General features: G+C 47.6%; 1 long non-coding RNA gene across 1 annotated transcript in view; it reads left to right on the top strand.

The window, feature by feature from the left end:
* The first annotated feature begins 1,185 nt into the window (after positions 1-1,185).
* The window catches only part of LOC142492531 (uncharacterized), a 14,908-nt gene continuing 69 nt past the window's right edge, over positions 1,186-16,024 (top strand). The window contains exons 1-3 of the long non-coding RNA XR_012800836.1: positions 1,186-1,253; positions 13,421-13,567; positions 15,768-16,024. The exon at positions 15,768-16,024 is cut by the window's right edge and continues 69 nt beyond it. This is a non-coding gene — a long non-coding RNA (uncharacterized LOC142492531). The remainder of the gene's footprint in view (positions 1,254-13,420; positions 13,568-15,767) is intronic.

Raw genomic sequence — 16,024 nt, forward strand, 5'->3', positions numbered from 1 at the left:
TTGGGGACATCCTAAGGTATTATATTTATTTATTTATTTATAAAATATTTTACCAGGAAGTAATACATTGAGAGTTACCTCTCGTTTTCAAGTATGTCCTGGAAAGTGTATAGGAAAGTGATTGGAGGAAGAGAGAGAAGAGGGTGCAGTAAAGGCAGAGGGAGTGAGGAAGAGATAGAGGGAGAGATAGGGAGGGAAGGTGAAGGTGGGGGAGGTAGGGGGGAAGAGAGAGAGACAAAAGGTGGGGATAGAAAAAAAAGACACAGATAGAAGTTCTTAATTAAAAAACTGCAACCCGTAATTTTAAAGGCTTTTAAGCTAAAACAAAATGTTGATTCCTGCACCCCGTGTCAAGCGGGTACTTTAGCTAGTATAAAACAAAGAGTCCATTAACCTCTTCAGTACTGATACAAGTAACAATTCTAAAATAACCATTTACTGTATCAACAATGTTAAATATTAACCTCTTAGTAGCTCAATGGTCAGTAGCCATAGTCAGCTCATTGCTAATTCGCCACTAGTACAGCTTGATACAAATGAGCTATTATATCCTAATGATTATTATTATTATTATTATTAATACTAATATTAGACTAACTTACAAACTCCTAAGGAAAACAAGGGGTAAACAACCACCCATTTACCCCGGGGGTCTTTTAACTCCCCCACATCCCCAAGTTCTCCTGCCTCCAGGAAAAATGGCTGGGCAATTATTTTCTTTCTTCTTTCCTTTAACCATTTCCCTGCCTGTCAGATACTGAGTACCAAAAAAGATAATACAGCAATGTAACATATTCATGATATCCTTTTTTAATGATGCTGTGGTATGCACCGTATGTACAGTGGGTATTGTAACACGTTCATAGAAGGAGGAAACCTCGGGAAAATGAGACATACGTGAGTTGGAAATATTTTCGATACATTTAAAAATCCTGGTTAAGAATCTTTCTGGCTCTGCTTTTTAATAATCTGTGTAATTGTAATCTACTAATCTAGTAGATTCAAAATTATTACTGCACTTCAAACATAAATCAATGTCCTGGGTGTAATTAATGCATTTCTTTTTGTGCTTTGTGATCTTTCAGCAAAACCAGTTATCTATGTAAAACCCGGCGATTGTCCCCAGGATGTGGATTATCCTAAATGTAAAATAAATTCATTGGTGCCAGAATGTAATACAGATGCAAACTGCAAGGGGACAAGAAAGTGCTGTTACTCTGGCTGCAGGAGACGCTGCCTTCTGCCACTGAAAGGTACGGTATGGAGAGTCGGGCTGCTCACCAGGGGCTGGGGCTTTGGGATACTTAAGCAACGGAGAAGCTCATGAGAAGTGTGTGTAGCCACATATCTAACATGTCCTTTTGTTATAATAAACACCATGCACCAGGTGGTTAAACAGAGCAGTTTATCTATCACCAAGTCAGACTTGGTAGAAAATTTATCACTAATACTAATAAAAATAATCTTGCTTGCTGGGGGGGTATCTGGGCCCCTCGCCAATCTATTGTGATCGCATAGCTACGGCTGGGATAACTCGCTCATACTACTTACTGCATTTCCTGCTGCAGGGGGTCCATCAGATGTTTAACACTGAGAAGCATTGTGATGGAAGGAGGTATCAAGGCGATACAATAAAGGTTTAAGCCCATCTGGTTACCCCTGAAACCGTGCGGTCCCTGAAAGTTACCTAGCACCATAAACCAGGGGCCAGGGACCATACAAGTAAACAATAAAGCTTTTTCTTTTACATGTTCCCTTTGCCCTGGAAATGTGAGAATTCTTGTGGGCACGGTTTATGTGGGATATTTGGGTTGAAATGCAATTATTTGGTTGGCAGGAGTTCGGGGGACAAAGATACCGGTAGTCCCCCAATTCTTCCCAACGTGCAGGCCCCTTTTTCCGGTACGCGAGTGGAATTACACCGGGGCTGTAAAAGAGGTTAGTACTCGACCTCAATCAACTGGTATAGAGGTGGGGGTACTTAGCTGCCGGTGTGCTTGCTTCGGGGAGATCCCAGGTGCCCAAGGTGAGTAGTCAGGAAGGAGGATACAGGCTCACGGTCTTAATCTTCATCAACATGTATTCTGCCAGTGAAACCAATGTTTCAGCAGAGCTGTGCTGCCTTTTTCACGGTGAGGGCTACAGGTTAATGGTAGTAATGCTTATATTTATACCCCTGGTGTTCTCACACCTCCGTGCTCGAACTGCCTCTCCATGGCGCAGACGCCCATGTGATAATGTCAGCGCGTCAGCACGACGGGCCCGAGGCGGAAAAGACTCACAGGACTGAGTTTTTTAGACGGTCGGCATGGGAACCCTGTAGGGGCGGGGAGGGGTGAGAACCCTCACATACAATCTGAAGTGTGAGAGACCTAATATAACACCAAAACAAAAAAGTGTGTTAAAAGTCAAACACCATCAAAAAGTGCAACAAAAACATGTACATAACAGAAGAACAGTGCTCTCCTAATAACATTATCCGAGGTCAGTGTAAGACATGCAGCATACGATATTCAGTACAAAGTACTGCTATTGGTGCAGACAAAGTGTGTCCATCAGGGGAATATGGAATCCAGACAGGCTCATAGGGTTCCATGATCCAGCTCCCAGCAGTCAATAGGAGAAATGACTATCTCCTTTGTTGTTCGTTTAGTCCACCCCCATTGCTGGTATTTAATGAGTGTATCCAGTAAGCTTCTCGCCTAAGACAGAAGGTTTCTCTGTCAGGGATCCCTTGTCTGGGTGCTGTAGACTCAATCCCCATAATTCTTAGGGATGCCACATTGTGTCTGTGCTCTATGCAATGTTGGAACAAGATAGTGGGGTCTGTACCCTTACACTACCGACACACTTTATTGAAGTGTGGTCGGTACCGCAAGCCGGGAAATCTCCCGGCTTGCTAGTGGCCGCCCCTCGGCGTGCCGCGCGTCATAGACGCGCGGTCACGCGTCATCGGGAGCGTGCGCCCGCTGCACGCGTGTCCAGGGGCTCCCCGAGGGAGCCCTGGTGTCCCGCGATCGCGGGACAGCGGCAGGGGGTTCCGGGGGACCCGGCGGACCCGGCAGCGGTAGGGAGAGCGCCCCGATCGGAGGGCGCTCTTCCGCTGCTTCGGCGTGCGCCCGTCACACTCGGGCGCGCGCCAGGCTACTGCTGCGGCACAGAACGGGCAAATGCTCGAATAAACTGTGCCGCAGCAGTACGTATCACACTCTTATGTTCTATGAATCTTACCTTAAGCATTCTGGTTGTTTTACCCACGTAAACTAAGCCACAGGGGCACTTACTAATGTATATTACAAATGTGGACCTGCATTTGATTCTATTCTTAATTTTTATTTCTTTGCCACTGTCACGGGAGACCAGGTTTATCTCCACCTTTTTATACCGGGATCCTATGATTGAGCAAAACAAGGAGGTAAAATAAATTGTAATTTATTTCAGGAAAAGACATACACACAATGTAACACAATTTACATGGTTAACACACTTACTGGGAACGGGGCTAACGAATAAATCTATCCTTAGAACGAAATTCACAAAAATGACCTTTGTAGGAGCACTTTCCAATGACCGGAAGGTACTCACGAAAGTCCTGGAACTGATTTGGGCATGCAATGCCAGATGCGATCACTGTGTTCTAAAAGGCGGGACTTAGAAACTTTTCTGAGTTCAAAATCCTTGAAGCCGGCTCGCGTCTATTCAGTCCAGAGCATCTTTGAAGGTTTGGCGCCTGGAATCTCCCCTCCAGATTGGCTTAAACCCTTAAGGGTTTCAGGCTCTCATTCACCAACCTCTACAGCCTATCAAAGCATGGGAATTCTCCTGCAAGCCAATCACTGATTTGCCAGTATTGTAAAGCCAGGAGGGCACACACCAACCTGGCACCTCTGAATCTTGGCATACTGAGCCTACCCGCTGCCCAGGCTCCACAGAGCCTGGGCTCTGGCAAATGGTGACAGACAGCCCTGTGTTAGCCCAGGATGTGGGTACTCAAGCAGAACTGCAGTGCCCCTCCTATTCTAACACCATGGCATCTTGGAGGCTTTCAAATCAGGACTCCACACATACCCAGAGGCACCAAGCTTGGTAGCCATCTGGTCCCTTGGAATCCAGGACTTGGAAATCCACAGTTCATTTTCAGGCTATCAATATTAATTCCCTGAAGAAGTAGTTAATTCTACGAAACGCGTTGGATATAACATTCTATTGCATTATATCTGCCTATATTGGCCTTTGTCTATACACTGGCCTGTCCTGTTTTTATTTCATCCTGTGTGCTGTTTTGGACACTTGTGAGAGACTTTGTAAGACTGTTCAAACTTCCCTATTGAATGCACCACTGCTGTGGGGACAGTGACGTCACTACACAGCGTCCCGCGACGGAGCGGCATCGTGGCACGCTGAGGGCACCCCAGTGAGCTGCGGTCTTACCTCTGTGCAGAGGATATACCTGCTGAGGTATAGGAGCAGCTCCATATCGGCCAGGAAGCCGGAGCGATTTCACCGAGCCCCAATACCAGCTTCTGAACCTGGCTGCATGAAGGGAAATCCCCTTGGGAGTGAAAGACTGACATCCTGCCCCAGAATCAACCGAGCTGCATCAGCAGAGGGAAACAAGCACCTGAATCTACAGCTAACAGCTGCCGAGTGGTAAACAGTGTGATACACACTACATGCCCTTTACCAATCTTTTTCATGTACGCAGATATATTACCCCCTTTTTAATTTGATAATATATTGTTGAATTTGCTTCACTATTTGGCGTTGTGCGCTGTTTTCTTTTGTTTCCATTATCAATATTTATACCTTTTAAAATATAACCACTTAATAAAATTTACTGTGTCCTGTCTTCTTTGTGTTAAGAGATGTAAGTTCCTATTCTTGTGTCAGGGATGAAGTGAGAGTATAAATCACCTACCCTCACCAGCCTCATTCTTGGCTCACATTAGAAAAATAACTTTTAAAACTTTTACACACTGCAAACGTGCTCAGCTTTACCAACTAGCTGGAGCATCCCCTGAACCCCTATAGTAGGCTCTGGGTACCTGGCATGTATCTGGGTACCTATCTTATACTGGGGAACCCCTGCTACACTAGGGACTCTGTGTATAGATGCAGATATATCTAAACCCCTTAATTCCCATTTACCTTGTCTGGATGATGCTGCAGGAGGGATCCTGGCGGTGAGTCATAATAACGCTTTCAGAGTCAGAGTTTGGCGGAGTAATGTGCTTTGCTGTATCCGTGAATATCACTCAATTCCCGGATACAACTTTTGATGTGTCCCATAACTCAGGATTCCCGATACATTGACACGTTCTGTAAAGACTTTCTCCAACAAACCCACCCTGAAACTTGCAGCCTAGAAATCTCCTGATACCAGCACCCAGGAAAGGCAATGACAAATTCATCTTTAATGTCGCAAAAGTGGCATACATTCTCAGCAATTAATTTTCGACATCTGGGTCTGACACTGGACATCTGGAGCTGACACTCTAAGACCCTAACACACGGGTCCGGGGTAACAAAGCAGGCTTGACTTTTATTCATGAGCCTGGTTAACCCCTTCACTGTCACACCTCCCCGCTCCAGTTTCAGGCTGTGTTACGATCGCCTCGTCTTGCGGTTTAACTGGCCTGTAACGTCTTGAGGATATTGGTTCACTAGGACTGTCCTGGCCTGAAAGTCCATCTGCATTTCCAGGCTCACTGCCTTTTTTGTGCTGGATGGTAAAGTTAAATTCTTGCAGGGCAAGACTCCACCGCAGGAGCTTGCCATTTTCACCTGATACCCTCTGCAACAAACTGAAGGGATTGTGATGAGTAATCACTGTAAATGTCCGGCCATACAAAGAGAACTGCAGTTTCCTCAAAGCCCATACAGTGGCCAAACATTCTTTTCAATGGTGGCATAAGCCACTTCTCTGCTCAGGTACACAACAGGATGTTCTCCCCTCTCATCCCCTACTTGACTGAGTACAGCACCGATACCGTAATTGGAGGCATCGGTCTGCACCAAAAATCTTTTTGCATAGTCAGGGGCTACTAGGATGGGTGTGCTGGCTAGCACTTTCTGAGTGCCCAAAACACTGTTTCACAGACAGGAGACCAGGCTACCAGAACTGGGAGTCGCTTATGGGTCAGGTCTGTCGTTTAGCCACGGTGCTTTATGTGGGACAAACTTCCAATAGTAGCCAGCAGTGCCTAAAAAAGTCATTACCTGCTCCTTGGTTTTGTGGACTGGCCACTGCACTATAGCTTCAATCTTATCTGGTTCAGGTTTGAGATGCCCTCCGCCCACCCTGTGCCCTAGATACAAATCCTTTGCCATACCTACAAAACACTTGGTGGGTTTCAATGTGAGCCCTGCTTCCCTAATTCTGTTCAGCACCGCTGCTACATGAACTAGGCGACTGTCCCACGTCCCGCTAAACTCTGCAATGTCATCCAGGTATGTCCTTGGGAAACCCTGTGTCCCTTCCAGTTACCTATTGACCAGGTGTTGGAAGGTAGCCAGGGCATTCTTCATCCCGAATGAAATCACTAAGAATTAATAGAGGCCACTTGGAGTAATGAATGTTGACTTCTCCCTAGCCTCTTGGGTCAGCGGGATCTGCCAGTACCCTTTGCTCAGATCCATAGTGGTCAGATACTTTGCCCCTGTGAGCTCATCTAAAATAAATGAGATAAGCATCTAACACCGTCCCTGCCTTGAGCTGCCGTTAGCCCACACAGAAGTGGGTGGTCCCGTAATTCTTAGGTATTAGGACTACCGGACAAGCCCAAGGGCTCTGGGATGGTGCAATTACCTCTAGGGCCAGCATCTCCTTGACTTCCTTCTCTATACTGTCCTTCACCTCTGCTGATACCCTATAGGCACTTATGCAGAGGGTGCAGATCACCCGTGAGCATGGTGTGATCTGTTATATGGGTCCTGCCCGGCTTATCTGTGAACAGAACCCTATACTGATCTAGCAAATCTTTCACAGGTACCCTCTGCCGCTCACTGAGCTCAGACCCTATCCCAACCTGCTCTACTGTGCCCTCCTTCCTAGTCTCCCCTAGGAGGTCAAGCAGAGCATTCCTCGCTGAGTCACCCATCGGTCGGCTACAGATAGCCAGCACTGATGCCACATGCTGCAAAATACTCTGTAAGCATATTGATGTGATAAGTCCTAGTTCTTCTTGCTGTCCTGGGATGAATATCTGCTATGGGCATTTTGGTCATACCAAGCTTCCTGCTTAGTCTGAGCCTCCCTGAGGTCAGCCTGTGCCAACCCCATAAGCATTTCTAGCTAGTCCCTGAGATCTACTACATAATGAAGCACATTGCAATCCCTCATGGAATAGGTCCCGAGGCCCCCGTACCCTGCGCCCATATAGCAGCTCAAAGGGAGAGAACCCGCTAGATTCCTGCGGTACCTCTCGGTATGCAAACAGCAAGTGCTGCAGGTGAATCTCCCAGTCTATTCTCTCTGTCTCTATAGAAGCTCACAGCACCTGCTTCAGGGTTGTAAGGAATCTGGTGTCTAAGCGCCGTCAGCGCGACCATTACTCACCTCCCGTCGGTACTCAGGCGTCCAAGCGTCTGCAGCGCAATTCCCACATGCCTCAGTTGTCTGCCACTGGCACTCTGGCTCCTCACCATCACAGGATTGCACCAACCGAAGAGGTGCCCGTTGAACCGCAGCCTCTGCTTGTGTCCCCAGCTCCGCGCTCTATGCGCACACGTGCGTCAGTCACCGAATCCACGCACACACGCACGCCAGCACCAGACATTCTGTGCATGCATTCCCAGCTTACAGAGCACATGCCTAACAGAGCACTTTTAACTGCTCCTGCAGTGAGGCGTCGCCCCCAAGCATCACACAGTTCCATGCAAATCAATAACTACACTCAGCTGGGCTGTAACACCTCCCTCCTATCAGGGAGGACTCTTTGCAGTCCTCCAGGCCTGCCCCCTCTTCCCATTGGCCTACCCAGCTTTATTATGCCTGTGCTTCCCATCACTCGTCGCTCGACATAGTTCTGTATGGAAGCATTTGAATACTCTCTCAGTGACTCCTCAGGTATTGACGCGGATTGGACGACTACCCCCTCTGGCTCTCGACTTCGGCTCTACTTGGACTTCGTGACTTCTGGCATCCCTGTAACACGGCTTATACCTTCGACCATCCGCAACTCTCCAATCCCTGATCTTGGCAACGGCAATAACTACTCCTTCTCTACTACCGGTACCGGCAAGTATTGTCTTCGTTACTATACCTGGCCTGGCAACACTAACACCACACTCCGGACGCGCTCCCTTTGCTACGGGTGCGTGTATCCCTACGTCTCACCTCAGCACAGGGGACGGGTCTGGTCTGCGGGCAGCACCAGCGTAACATTATGTCGAGCCCACAAGACGCAGACCAGACTGAATTAGATATGTGGATTCCTAACCCCAAACCTTACGCAGGTGAATCTCAAGATTTTCGGGGCTTCATTAATCAATGTGAGGAACAATTTTAAATGGCCCCCCACCAGTTTTCTACTGGCCGAAAGAAGGTGGCCTACGTTTATAATCTGTTGACGGGTAGCGCACTGGCTTGGGCCTCCCCCATCTGGGAGCGGCGAGATGACCTTACCCAGAATTACTCAGCCTTGAAGACGGAATTCAGGCAAGTGTTTGATTCCAACGCACGTCGGGAGGTGGCGTCTTCTTCTCTTTTACAGATTACTCAAGGGCGAAGACTGGTGACTGAATACGCCATAGAGTTCCGGACCCTTGCAGCAGAGACCAACTGGGAACAGGAGGCATACGTCGCCGTATTCTGGCAAGGACTGTCAGACAGCATCAAGGATGTACTTGCTCTCCAACCCAGGCCAGGTCTTTTGGAGGAGCTCATCACTCTGGCGATTAGAGTGGACCAACGTATTCAGGTACGCCGCACGGAGCGCCAGCGCACTCGCTCGGTAACCTCTTTGTCTGTCTCTCTCAGCACTACTCCAGTCCCCAGGTCCACTTCACCGCTCCGTCCTTCCATGGACTCGTCCGAACCGATGCAGTTGGGGGTTCAACGGGTTCGCACACCAATACGGCAATTCCGCGCGCCGGGGAATTGTGCTATTATTGCGGACCTGCAAAAACATCTGACCCAAGAATGTCCTCCATCTCTGGAAAACGGGAACACCCAGTGAGTATGAAGGGGCTTTTCGTGGGTGTTATGTCTCCTCGTTCCCCTTCCCCAAAAAGGATTCCCTAAGAAACTCACTATACCTGTGTGCCTCTCAGGCCGTAAGAACCGCGTCTCCATAGTAGCCTTCATAGACTCCGGAGCCGGAGGCAATTTCGTGGATCAAGAGTTCGCTAAACACTACCAGATACCGCTCGTGGAGAAAAAGATCCCCATCGCCTTGGTCGGAATTGATGGGCATCCACTCACGCCGGCATTTATCTCATTAGAGACGGTCCCGGTGGTACTTTCCTCTGATAATCACAAGGAAATCCTGACCCTCTACGTAATTCAGGCTCCGGGAACACCCATAACCCTAGGTTTGCCATGGTTACAACTACACAACCCACGGATCAATTGGACAGCCATCAACCCCATCACTTGGGAACCAAGGTCAGGCGAACCACAGCGACTCCTAGCGAATACCACCGTTCCTGAGACGAACCTCCCTACGGTTTACCACCAGTTTCTGGATGTATTTAATAAGGTACAATCTGACCTTCTACCCCCACACAGGTCATATGACTGTCCTATTGACCTGATTCCTGGTTACACATTACCTAAGTCCAAGACTTATCCTCTGTCTCTCCCCGAAACTTAGGCTATGGACGAGTACATCCAGGAGAACCTGGAGAAAGGTTTTATTCGTCCATCTACTTCACCAGCTGGAGCAGGGTTCTTCTTCGTAAAGAAGAAGGATGGAACTTTAAGACCTTGTATTGATTATAGAGGGCTTAACCACATCACCGTAAAGAATCGCTACCCACTCCCCCTTATCACTGAACTTTTTGATAGGTTGCAAGGTGCCAAAGTCTTCTCTAAGCTGGACCTCAGGGGAGCTTATAATCTTGTACGCATACGTCAAGGAGACGAATGGAAAACGGCCTTCAACACACGTAGTGGCCACTACGAATACCTTGTGATGCCTTTCGGACTGTGTAATGCTCCGGCCGTTTTTCAAGATTTCATTAACGATGTCTTCCGTAAAGTACTCAACGACTTTGTCATAGTCTATCTGGATGATATCCTGATTTTTTCAAAGAATTTACAGGACCACATCTTTCATACATCTTACGTACTCTCTCGCCTTCGTGAACATTGCTTATATGCCAAGATGGAGAAATGTACCTTCCATCAGACTTCGACCCAGTTTCTAGGCTACATTATTTCCAGCGATGGTTTCATGATGGATCCGGACAAATTAAAAGCCGTTACTAACTGGCCTAGACCCGATTCTCTTAAATCCGTCCAGCGCTTCCTGGGATTTGCGAACTACTACCGCAAGTTTATCCGAGATTTCTCCAGAATTGTTGCACCTATCACAGCCCTTAAGAAGAAGGGGGCCGATCCCTCGATTTGGTCACCAGAGGCCAATACCGCCTTCAACACACTTAAGGAGGCTTTTGTTTCCACACCGGTTCTCCATCACCCCAACACTGATCTCCCTTTCGTGTTGGAGGTGGACGCCTCTGATTCAGGCGCCGGTGCCATTCTATCCCAGAGACCTTCACCCCAAGAAAAATTGCATCCCTGCGCATTATTTTCGAAGAAATTTACCTCAGCGGAGAGGAACTACGACGTGGGGAACAGAGAGTTACTGGCCGTTAAAATGGCACTTCAAGAATGGAGGCATCTCCTGGAAGGGTCGAGGGAACCGTTCACCATCCTCACAGACCATAAGAATTTATTATATATAGAGAACGCTCGCCGTCTGGGTCCACGGCAAGCCCGCTGGTCTTTGTTCTTTTCCAGATTTAATTTCCAACTGTCATATATTCCTGGGACTAAAAATGTCAAAGCCGATGCTCTCTCAAGACAACATGCTTCCGAAGAGAGACCAGAAGATTCCATGGAGACCATTTTAGCTCACGAGAAGATATTCGCCGCATCTTCATTCAGAAGCTTTGACAAGATTGTCAAGTCACAAAGGTCCATTCCAAAGAACCTGAAGGTCCCCAGGGGCAAGCTCTTCGTGAGACCTAATTTCATACCCGAGGTTCTGGATTGGGGACATGCCTCGAGAGCAGCTGGTCATCCTGGCTACAAAAAGACTTTGGACCTTATACGTCGCAACTTTTGGTGGCCCAAGATGTCCAAAGACATTTTCGAATATACGCACGCTTGTCCGGTCTTTGCGCAAAACAAGACAATTCATCAAAGGCCTCACGGTCTTCTCCTTCCTTCTCCCATCCCAGAACGTCCATGGTCACACATATCAATGGATTTTATTGTGGAGTTGCCAAGGTCCAAAGGGATGAATACGATTTTAGTGGTGATGGATCGTTTTTCTAAGATGGCTCACTTTATCCCGCTCAAAGGACTTCCCACCTCACCCGCCCTTGCTGATATCTTCACTGATCACATCTTTCGCATTCATGGTATTCCTTCGTCCATCGTGTCTGACAGAGGGTCACAGTTCGTATCCAGATTTTGGAGAACTTTTACCAAAAGACTAGGGATCTCTTCTTCTTTTTCCTCAGCCTACCATCCTCAGTCCAATGGTCAAACAGAAAGGGTCAATCAGTCCCTGGAAAAATACCTGAGTTGTTTCATTTCCAATTCTCAGGATGATTGGGCACAACTTATGCCATGGGCCGAATATGCTTTTAACTCCGCTACCAACGAGTCCACCCGAGAGTCGCCATTTTTCATCAATTATGGTTTTCATCCCCCATGTCTTCCCGTCTCCAACATTCCTTCCGGAGTCCCGGCTGTAGATGACCGTGTCACATCTCTGCAATCAGCATGGTCCAAGATTCAGTCTGCTCTTCTTACCGCCTCTCAACGGGCCAAACATCAGGCAGATCGCCACCGCCGTCCGGCAACCAGATACAAGCCAGGGGATATGGTATGGCTGTCCTCAAGAAACATTTATTTGAAGGTACCTTCCCCAAAATTGGCGCCGAGGTTCCTGGGCCCTTTTCCGATAACTGAACAGATTAATCCGGTAGCATTCCGGCTTCAACTTCCCGACAGCATGAAGATACCAAACGTGTTTCACACATCTCTACTCAAGCCATTCGTATCCAGTCATTTCTTCCCCAACCATAACCGTAGGCCTGATCCGGTTATTACCCAGAATAGGGAAGAATATGAGGTCCAGTCTCTGCTCGATTCTCGCATATCCAGGGGTCAACTGCAGTTCCTCGTGCACTGGAAGGGTTTCGGCCCAGAAGAAAGGTCCAAAATCCACAACCGTGAGTATGTAACGCTTTCCCGACCATCTGGGGATCATGAGAGGACCCACTATGTCCATAGCTAACTTTTGGAAGGGTTCCCCATTTACCGGTAATAGGTTCAGGGGTGCCCTTACCCGATCATCCGCCTTACCCACTCGCTAGAAGGCATCACAGGCATCACAGGAATGGCAGAAATCTTCCCCTGATGCCCCGGGCCAGTAGTAAAGCTGCAACAGCCGGGCTCTTGTCCGAATGACCCCCTGATGCCCCGCTAGTTGAATGATGTGGGCTACCTGTAACAACTGTTGCCTATCTTCCCTCGGAACCACTAACTTTCACTTACTGGTCCAGACCCTATATAGACCGATAGCCGTGTGCTCTCTATATAAGAGCCCGCAGTGCCATGAGAACCGTTCTGACCCACTGTCCGAGTTAGGCTCGGATGCCCGGAGCCTCATGCGCTCCAAGCTGGGATCAGACTTCAGCACATCCCTAAACTGTGTCCCTAATTCTGGCCACTCAGCCTTAGTCTCTAAGTCAGGGGAAAGGGAAACGTTAAAAAAGTTGGGGAGACTTTAAAGTAGGATGGAGTGTGGAGGGATTGAAACAGATAACTAAAAAGAAAAAAAGAGTAAACAAGGAACCTTTTAAGAAAGGAAAGGTATACACGGATATACCAAATAAGTATACATGGGAAGGATGTTGATCCAGGGATTAATCCGATTGCCATTTCTTGGAGTCAGGAAGGAATTTATTTTCCCCCTTAATGGGGTTTTTTGTTTGCCTTTCTCTGGATCAATAAGTAAGTATAGATATAGGATAAAGTATCTGCCGTATAAATAAAGCATAGGTTGTACTTGATGGACGTACGTCTTTTTTCAATCTCATCAACTATGTAACTATGTAAAGGAGTACAAAATGAATTCATAATAATTGTAATAATAAATACATACTGTATTTATTACATACTGTGCTTAGCTGTTTTCCTTGCTATCTTCCCTAACTATACAATATCATTCTCCTGCAGCCAAGACGGGTATCTGCCCATTCATTTCGCCCTCACTCTGTATCGGGGTCAAACCCTTACCTAATGAGTGTCATGCTGATAACCAGTGTCAAGGGACAGACAAGTGCTGCAAGATTTGCAGATACCAGTGCACCCCAGTTTTGGAAAGTAGGTGACCATTATTTGTTATTTGTTGTAATGAATCAAAGTCCTGGAAAGTGTATTAATATTTTTGCATAGAATAGCTTTACAGCATTGAGTTCAAATTGCAACTGAATGCAAAATTATTTGGGGTCTGAAGAGCCCAAAATAAAGAGTCAATGCTACATAGACATATGTTTGTCTGCTGATTTAGGAAGTGACAATTAGAGTTTAAGAGGAGTTACATGATGCGCATAAACAATAATGTATTACATACTGTCTGTGTCTGTCAGAGGAGTTACATGATGCCATTGCAATGTAATGTATCACATTCTGTCTGTGTCTGTCAGAGGAGTTACATGATGTGCATGCAATGTAATGTATCACATACTGTCTGTCTGTCAGAGGAGTTACATGATGCGCATGCAATGTAATGTATCACATTCTGTCTGTGTCTGTCAGAGGAGTTACATGATGTGCATCCAATGTAATGTGTCACATACTGTCTGTGTCTGTCAGAGGAGTAACATGATGTGCATGCAATATAAAGTGTCACATACTGTCTGTGTCTGTCAGAGGAGTTACATGATGCGCATGCAATGTAATGTATCACATTCTGGCTGTGTCTGTCAGAGGAGTTACATGATGTTCATGCAATGTAATGTATCACATACTGTCTGTGTCTGTCAGAGGAGTTACATGATGCGCATGCAATGTAATGTATCACATACTGTCTGTCTGTCAGAGGAGTTACATGATGCACATGCAATGTAATGTATCACATACTGTCTGTGTCTGTCAGAGGAGTTACATGATGCGCATGCAATGTAATGTATCACATACCCTCTCCCTTCCTACACACTGTCCCCCCCCACACACATTGTTCCCCCCCTCACACACACACACACTGTCCCCCCTCCCCCACACACTGTCCCCCCATCACACACACACACTCTCCCCCCCCCACACACACACTGTCCCCCCCTCCACCACACACACACTGTCCCCCCTCCCCCACACACACACACTGTCCCCCCCTCCCCCACACACACACTGTCCCTCCCCCCCACACACACACGGTGTCCCACACACACTGTCCCCCCCTCTCCCCATGCACACACAAAGCCCCCTCACCTCTGCCAGGACTCACAGTACCGCTCCTCTCTCCCGCGCTCCTCCGATTGTCGCGTGCCTGGCCCTTCTCTGCTCTCCCTCCTCCCGTCCGGGGAGCGCTGCGCACGTGCCCCCTCTCTGCACCTGTGAGCGCGAGCCGCCGGGAAACGTGCAGCAGGGAAGGTGCAGGGCCTGTCCGGGGGGAGAAGGTGAGCTGCGGTCCGGGTGATGGGGGAGAGTGATGGCCACCGGGAGGGGGAAGGTGCGGGGCCTGTCCGGGGGGGGAAGGTGAGCTGCGGTCCGGGTGACGGGGGAGAGTGACGGCCACCGGGAGGGGGGAAGGTGAGCTGCAAGGGGGCCTGAAGCAGTGGTGTGAGTGTGTGAGGCCAATGAGATGTGTGCAGGGGCGGGCGGGCCAAGGGACCAATGAAATTGCCGCTAGGGACAGGGAATACACCAGGGAAACATACATACATACAATGCTTTCAGAAATATATAGTAAGATAAAAAATACACATAAATATATTGCTAGAAGTTACTTTTTCACTTATTCTAAAATTGCAGTTTGTATACATTTTCTGTGAAATTGTAAATTGTTTTTTAAAGATTTCAAAAGGATCTCTGTGTATAGTGTCACTGTGTAGGAAGGAAAGAAACAAATATACAGTGTTATTGCAGCCTCTGGCTCATTGCTAGAGACATACTGTACATAACACACCAGTTGGAGACGTGTCATTGTATTTAATCAGCTGCATGTGTGAGAGAAAGGCGAGGATATCACCCTATTTCATCCGCCAGAGTGCGCCAGCAGCTGCAACAATGCTGGCTCCGTCTGTTCAGAAAATGTCTGTGTGCTATCCCCCTGTTTGGTTGTAGTATGTCTATTTGTTTTTAATGCAGTTTAATTTTAAAAAAAATCTTTTTTTCATTACCCCGGTGAGTTGTGGAGTTGTGGAGTTGTGGAGTTGTGGAGTTGTGGAGTTGTGGAGTTGTGGAGTTGTGGAGCTGTGGAGTGCTTTCGTATAGTTTTTGCGTCCAGCCCATCCTACGTTGATCGTTTGTGTGCTACATTCCCCTGAATAATGCAATGTTTATCTTCTGTACCTTTCTACAGTAGTATTAGAACCGATTGAGCCCATCCTCAGCGAAAATGAATGATTACCCTAACAGCAAGGCAAACGTTCCTGAAAATCTGCTGGACCTTTGCTGGACACATTTCCTGGTGTGATCTGATGCAGCTATTGGAACACAGCAGCAGAGAATGCAGCTAATCCCTTCTCTGTCACAGCGCCTGTGTCACACTGCAGAGCTAATCATTGCAACGCAACGACAATACGCCGGCCAAGAAATCATTACACATTGCTGGCTTTT

The sequence above is a fragment of the Ascaphus truei genome, chromosome 4 (genome assembly GCF_040206685.1).
Source record: "Ascaphus truei isolate aAscTru1 chromosome 4, aAscTru1.hap1, whole genome shotgun sequence".
In the NCBI taxonomy this organism is placed as follows: Eukaryota; Metazoa; Chordata; class Amphibia; order Anura; family Ascaphidae; genus Ascaphus; species Ascaphus truei.